Below are 8,586 nucleotides of genomic sequence, written 5' to 3' on the forward strand. Positions count from 1 at the left end.
GCAGATGACACTACCCCTTATGGCAGAAAGTGAAGAGGAACTAAAAAGCCTCTTGATGAAAGTGAAAGAGGAGAGTGAAAAAGTTTGCTTAAAGCTCAACATTCAGAAAATGAAGGTCATGGCATCGGGTCCCATCACTTTATGGGAAATAGATGGGGAAACAGTGGAAAAAGTGTCAGACTTTATTTTTTTGGGCTTCAAAATTACTGCAGATTGTGACTGCAGCCATGCAATTAAAAGACTCTTACTCCTTGGAAGGAAAGTTATGACCAACCTAGATAGCATATTCAAAAGCAGAGACATTACTTTGCCAACAAAGGTCTGTCTAGTCAAGGCTATGGTTTTTCCTGTGGTCATGTATGGATGTGAGAGTTGGACTGTGAAGAAGGCTGAGCGTGGAAGAACTGATGCTTTTGAACTGTGGTGTTGGAGAAGACTCTTGAGAGTCCCTTGGACTGCAAGATCCAACCAGTCCATTCTGAAGGAGATCAGCCTTGGGATTTCTTTGGAAGGAATGATGCTAAGGCTGAAACTCCAGTACTTTGGCCACCTCATGCGAAGAGTTGACTCATTGGAAAAGACCTTGATGCTGGGAAGGATTGGGGGCAGGAGGAGAAGGGGACGACAGAGGATGAGATGGCTGGATGGCATCACTGACTCGATGGATGTGAGTCTGGGTGAACTCTGGGAGTTGGTGATGTACAGGGAGGCCTGGCATGCTGCGATTCATGGGGTGGCAAAGAATTGGACACGACTGAGCGACTAAACTGAACTGAACTGAACTGGTTGTATGTCCGGTAATAGGAATACTCGGTCATTTGGAAGATTTATTTCTAATTTTTAAAAGAATATCCATACAGTTCTCCATAGTGGCTGTACAATTTACATTCCCACCAAAAATGCAAGAGGATTCTTTTTTTCTCCACATCCTCTCCAGCATTTATTGAGAAAGAAAAACAGAGCTGGAGGAATCAACCTTCATGACTTCATACTATAATACAAAATTAAAGTAATCAAGACAGTGTGATACTGGCCCCAAAACAGAAATATAGACCAATGAAATGAGATAGAAAGCCCAGAAATAAACCCATGCATCTATGGGCACCTTATCCTTAACAAAGGAGGTAAGAATATACAGTGCAGAAAAGACAGCTTCTTCAATACGTGGTACTCGGAAGACTGGAGAGTAATGTCTAAAAGGGTAAAATTAGAACACTTCCTAACACCATACACAAAAATAAACTCAAAATGGATTAAAGATCTAAATGTAAGACGAGCAACTATAAACTCTTAGAGGAAATCATGGGCAGAATATTCTTTGACATAAATCACTTAAGATCCTCTTTGACCCACTTTGGAGAGTAATGGAAATAAAAACAAAAATAAACAAATAGGCTCTAATTAAACTTAAAAGCTTTTGCACAGCAAAGGGAAGTATAAACAATTGAAGAGATAATCCTCAGAATGGAAGAAAATAACCGCAAACAAAGCAATGATGAAGGATTAATCTCCAAAATATGCAAATAGCTCAGTATCAGAAAAGCAAACAACCCAATCAAAGAATGGACAGAAGACCTAAACAGACATTTATCCAAAGAAGACACACAAATGGCCAACAAACACATGAAAAGATGCTCAACATTGCTCATTGCTGGAGAAACGTGATTGATTTTTGAGTGTTGATTTGTATCTTGCAACTTTTCTGAAATATTTTTTGGATTATCACTTTTTAAGGATTTCTTGGGAGAGATAATCATGTCATCTTCAAATAGAGATAATTTTATTTCTTTCTTCCCAATCTGTGTGTCTTTTGTTGCTTTTTCTCATTTCATGACAATGACTAGAAATTCTAGCACTATCTTTATCAAACCTGATGGAAGAACATCCTTGCTTTGTAAAAGATCTTAGGGGAAAATGATTTAACTTTTTGCTACTAGGTATGAGGTAAGCTATAGAATCAGTTGTGGATGTTCTTTATCCCTTGAGGTAATTTCCCTCTATTACTAATTTACTCAGAGTTTTTTTTTTTTTTTTCTTTTTAATGAATAAGTGTTGAATTTTGTCAAATACCTTTTCTGTCTTAATTGATACATGATTTTTATTGTGCTTGTTGATAAGGGGAATATATTAATTTTTGAATATGGAACAAGTGAAGTATTCCTAAAATAATTCCACTTTGTCATACTTTATAATTCTAATGCATTGATGAATTCAGTTTTCTAATACTGCATTAAAAATGTTGGGTCGGAGTTTTCAGAAGATATTGGTCTATGGTATCTTTTTAATTGGTACTGTCTTTGGTTGGTTTCTGTATCAGGGTGTTACTATCATAAAATGAGTTAGGAAATCTTTCCTCCTCTTTAATTTTTAGAAGAAACTATTAAAATTATATTAACTGTTTAATTATTAGGCAGAATTCAATACAACCATATGCACGTGGGGATTTCTCTTTTCTGGAGACTTTAATTAAAAACTCAATTGCAAAATCAATGTTTACATGATTATTTAGAAAATCCATTTCACCCTAGTTGAATTTTAATTTGTGGTTTTCAAGGAAGTAGATCGTTTCTTCTATGCTGTAAAATAGTGATCATGAAATTACTCAGAGTATTTCCTTTTTTATTACCCATTACTGACTGTATTATCTGTAGTGTTAAGGCATTTAATTCTACCTATAGGCTAGCTTTCCTATTGTTTGATATCTTCCCTATTTTCAGTCTCTCTACAGACTTATGAAATGTATTAATTTAAAAAAAAGAAACAGCATTTTGTTTCATTGATACTGTATTGTGTTTTTTTACCTTTTTTTTTTTTTTCCCGGAATAAGTTAACATAGGAAGCTTGAGATTGCTTTTCTTTGAAAGGCTTATTTAGAAGTTACAGAATTGGCCCTTAGATTCCAGAAGGACTCCCATTATTTTCAGATATGATAAAAATTGCTTCCTATGCCCAAATTTTACAAACAATGTGGTTTTGTTGAACATGTGCTTTCCTTTTGGAAGTCTGAAATTTGGGAGTGTGCTCAGCAGAGGGTGTTTATGTAGTCAAGATACCAGTGAAAACCTGGGACAGTAGGTCTCTAATGAGCTTCTATGGTTGGCAAAATATCACACACTTTGTCACATCTCACTGTTGAAGGAATTAAATTCAATCTGTATGATTCAACTGGGAGACGACACTTGGAAGCTTGTGCCTGGCCTCTCCTGAATTTCACCACTGCATTTCTCCCCTCGGTTGATGTTTCACTCTAAGAAATCTTAGCTGTGAATACAAGGCTATTTTGAGTATTCCAGTAAATCATTAAGACTAGGGATGATTTGGGACCTCTAATCATATTTTCCTATTTGTATTTTCACTGATTTCTGCTATCATTTTTAAAAATTTGTTTTATGCTTATTTTTCTTTTCTTTTCTGTAGTAGTTTCTTGAGATAGAAATTTGAATTATTCATCTGAGACCTTTACTCCTTTGTAACAAAAGAATTACATGTATGTAAGTGTCATATATTTTTGTCATTATTGCTTTAGCTGCACCTCAGTATTATATGTTATGTTTTAGCTTTCATTCAGCCTATGTATATTTTTATTTCCTTTGAGACTTCCTAATTGACCCATGTGTCATTTAGAAGTTTGTTGCTTAATTTCCACATGTTTAGAGCTTTTCCTATTTTATTCTGTTACTTTAATTTTTTTTAACTGAAGTATAGTTGTTTTACAATGTTGTGTTGGTTTCTGATGTACAGCAAAGTGATTATATATATGTGTGTATATAGATACGTGTGTGTGTGTGTATTCTTTTTCATTATGGTTTATTACAGAATATTGAACATATTTCTCTGTGCTATACAGTAGGGTGTCTTTATTTATCTACTTTATATATAGTAGTTTGCATCTGTTAATCCAAAACTCCTAATTTATCCTTCTCCTACCCTTTTTCCCTTCTGGTGACCATAAGTTTGTTTTTTAATGTCTGTGAGTCTGTTTCTGTTTTGTAAATGAGTTCATTTGTATCACATTTTAGATTCTGCATATAAGTGATATCAAATGGTATTTGTCTTTTTCTTTCTGGTTTATTTCATTTAGTATGATGATCTCTAGGTCTGTCCATGTTGCTACGAATGGCATTGTTTTATTCTTTCTTATGACTGAGTGATATTCCATTGTATATGTGTAACACGTCTTCTTTATCCATTTATCTGTTAATGGACATCAGATTGTTTCCATGTCTTGGCTATTGTAGATAGTGCTATTATTGATTTTTTTTTTGTATAATCCCATTGAGATCAGAACATTTTATATATTATTTTAAATTTGTTGCTATTTGTTTTATGGCTCAATGCATGGTCTTTTTTCTTGGTGAAAGTTCTGTAAGCACTTGGAGAAATGTGTATTCTGCTTTTCTGGGATGTAGTACTCTTTATGTCAGTTGGATCCCTTTCTTTGTGTTATTCATATCTGCTATATCTTTGATGATTTCTCTGTACTAATTCTATCAGTTGTTGAAAATTATTAAAGTCTCTATTTTTTAAAAATTAAAGTCAAGTTTTGATTTCACTGGCCATGACACATGATTTGTGGGATCTTCGTTCCCAAACCAGAGACTGAACCAGAGCTCTTGACAGAGAAGTTGCAGAGTGCTCACCACCAGACTACTAGGGAATTCCCTAAAGTCTAGCATTGTATTTGCTTATTTCTCCTATTATTTCTATCCAGTAATATATTTTATGCTTTATAGTTTACTAAGATTTAGGATGTTGTGTGTTTCTGGTGGACTGACCCTTTTACCATTATATAGGTTCCATTTTGTCCATAGTGAATTTCATTTTGTTTTGAATTTGGCTTTATCAGATTAATATAGCCAGTCTTGTTCTGCTTTATTTAAAAATTTTTACATGATATATTGTTTCCTATTCTTTTAATTTCAACCTACCTATGTCATTGATTTCAAGTGAGTCTTCTGTAAGAGGCATATAGCTGTCATGTGTATCATTTATTCTGCAGATCTTTGTATTTTGATTGATGTGAATACATCTAAGTAGGTCATTTACATTTAAACTAATTATTAAGATGCTTACACCTGTAATTTTATTATTTATGTTTTTATTTGTTTCCTATGTTCTCACTACTGTTTCTCTTTTCTTTTCTTTTTTAAAAATGCCTAAAGACTTTATTTTCAGCTTCAGGACTATACAAAAAATATACAGTTCGTATTATGTGGGGACCACATATTTCTCATAATACTGGATTTATTTTCTGCTTGTTTTGTAGAACAAAGCTTAAAACCTTACCATTTTTTTATTTTCCACTGTCTTAACACATTTTTTCTAATATATTCTTGGGAAAATTTAATAAAAAATAGTTCTTTGGTCTTCATTTCTTGTTTCATGTGCTTTGTAATAAGCATGATGTATCAGTAGGCAGATCCCATTACATGAAAAATTCTGGCAGAATTATGCAAAACATTCAGGCATATTTATGCCTTTAGAATATAAAGAAATTGATTTTGAATATGTTAAAATCTTGGATTATTTTTATTTATATTTTGTTTTTTGTTAAATATAAATTTATTTATTTTAATTGTGGCTAATTACTTTTTTGCCATACATTGACATGAATCCACCACGGGTGTACATGTGTTCCCCATCCTGAACCCCCCTCCCACTTCCGTCCCCATCCCATCCCTCTGGGTCATCCTGGTGCATCCAGCCCCTAGCATCCTGTCTCATGCATCAAACCTGGACTGGCGATTCGTTTCACATATGATAATATATATGTTTCAATGCCATTCTCCCAAATCATCCCACCCTTGCCCACTCCCATAGAGTCCAAAAGGCTGTTCTATACATCTGTGTCTCTTTTGCTGTCTCACATATAGGGTTATCATTATCGTCTTTCTAAATTCCATATATGTGCATTAGTATACTGTATTGGTGTTTTTCTTTCTGGCTTACTTCACTCTGTATAATAGGCTCCAGTTTCACCCACCTTGTTAGAACTGATTCAAATATATTCTTTTTAATGGCTGAATAATATTCCATTGTGTATATGTCTTCCTGATGGCTACTTGAAAGTATTTTTAGGGCTACATTTGATTTATTTATAATGTTCTTGAGATTTATCTTTGAACAATTTTCTTAGTGGTTGAGTATTATAATATGCAAGCTTCCCAGGTCGTACAGTGGTAAAGAATCTGCCTGCCAATGAAGGTGATGCAAGAGATGCAGATTCAATCCCTCAGTCAGAAAGGTGCCCTGGAGTATGATATGAAATGGCAACTCACTCCAGTATTCTTGCCTGGAAAATTCCATGGACAGAGGAGCTTGGTGGCTTCAGTCCATGAGATCACGAAGAGTCAAATGTGACTAAGCAACTGAGCTTAGTCACACACACACACACACACACACACAGAATTTACACATGTGACATACAATAGACTATGGTATCAACACTTTACTACATCAATGGAACTCTGGAAACCTCACTTTCCTTTAGATCTGTTTTCCTTCCTCACCTAAATATCATATCTGTGGTGTCAGATGGTGTTATACTTTTTGTTTCAGTTATCAAATATGAGTTATAAAACTTAAAAACAAAAAAGTAATATATTATTTCTGCTCTTTCCATTGATCCTTCTTCCTTTCTGATGTTCCAAAACCCCTTCTTTCATAATTTTCTTTCTGTTTGAAAAAACTTCTTTTAGCTACTTTTTAAAGGTACATCTACTAGTGGCAAATTCTTTGTTTTCTTTCATCTGAAAATATTTTTATTTCTCTTTCAATCTTTCAAGGATAATTTCACCAGCTATAGAACTTGTGGTTGAAAGTTCTTTCCTGGTAACATTTGAAAAACAGTGTGTGATCTCTTCACAGCCTCCATAATTTCAGATGAGAAATCTGTTGTCATTCAAATTGGTGTGTAATGCACATATGTAATGCACCATTTCTCTCTGACTTCTGTCAAGATATTTCCTTTGTCTTTAGGTTAAATTATGATGTGTCTTGGCAAGGATTTCTTTGCTTGTATCCTGTTTGGGATTTAATCAGTTTGTTGAATCTCTAGGTTTGTGTGTTTCACCATATTTGGCATGCTGTTACCCATTACATCATTTCTTTCAGGCCTTTCTCCTTTTTCCTTCTGGGACTCTGACAATAAAGTATTGGGAATTTTGTTGTTTTTCCAAAGGTCCCTGTGGCCCCCTCTTTTTTTTTTTTTTTTAAGTCTAGGCTTTCACAGTGCTTCAGATTGGGTGAATTCTATTGATCTGTCTCTAGGTTTGCTGACTTTACCTCCATCATCTCTATTCTATTATTGAACCCATTCATTTATGCTATTGTGTTTTTCAGTACAATAATCTCCATTTGCTTCCTTTTAATGACATCTATTTTTCCTATTTTTTGTTTTTCCAAGAGAATTTATAACTAAAGGCTGAGACATTTTTATAATGATTGCTTTAAGATCCTTGGCAGGTAATTCCCACATTTGATATATTTTTAGTATCACTATGAGTTATTTTTCTCAGTCAAGTTGTGATTGCCCTGGGTTTTGGTGCATGCATGTGTGTTCAATTGCTTCAGTTCAGTTTTGTCCCAACTCTTTGTGATCCCATGGACTGTAGCCAGCCAGGCTCCTTGGTACATTTCCCAGCAAGAACACTGGAGTGGGTTTCGATGACCTCCTCCAGATCTTCCCAACCAAGGGACAAAACCTGCAATGCATCTCCTGCATTGCAGGTGGATTCCTTATCACTAAGCCACTGTGAAAGCCTGGGGTTTGGTATACAGGTGATTTTTTATTGTTCTTGGACCTTTTGTCTATTTTCAGGAGTGTGTCAGGTATTATTTAAATTTTATGCTATTATCAAGTAGTCAACTGTTCAGGCTTAGCATGTAGGTTGTAACTTCAATTTCAGTTCAATTTTCTAAGCTGTGGCAGAATTACTTTTGCCTGATGGGTTCAACAGTTAAAACCAGACATGGAAAAATGGACTGGTTCAAAATTTGGAAAGGAGTACATCATGGCTGCATATTGTCACCCTGCTTATTTAACTATATGCAGAGTGCATCATGCAAAATGTCAGGCTGGATGAATCATAGGCTGGAATCAAGATTTCCAGGAGAAATATCAATAACTTCAGATATGCAGATGACACCACCCTGATGACAGAAAGCAAAGGGGAACTACAGAGCTTCTTGATGAAAGTGAAAGAGGAGAGTGAAAAAGTCGGCTTAAAACTCAATATTAAAGAATCCTTGCATCCCTGGGATAAAGCCCACTTGGTCATGGTGTATGATCTTTTTAATGTGTTGTTGGATTCTGATTGCTAGAATTTTGTTAAGGATTTTTGCATCTATGTTCATCAGTGATATTGGCCTGTAGTTTTCTTTTTTTGTGGGATCTTTGTCAGGTTTTGGTATTAGGGTGATGGTGGCCTCATAGAATGAGTTTGGAAATTTACCTTCCTCTGCAATTTTCTGGAAGAGTTTGAGCAGGATAGGTGTGTACGAGACAGCAAAAGAGACACTGATGTATAGATCAGTCTTATGGACTCTGTGGGAGAGGGAGAGGGTGGGGAGATTTGGGAGAATGGC

The sequence above is a fragment of the Bison bison genome, unplaced genomic scaffold (assembly GCF_000754665.1).
Source record: "Bison bison bison isolate TAMUID 2011002044 unplaced genomic scaffold, Bison_UMD1.0 scf7180017864088, whole genome shotgun sequence".
NCBI lineage: Eukaryota > Metazoa > Chordata > Mammalia > Artiodactyla > Bovidae > Bison > Bison bison.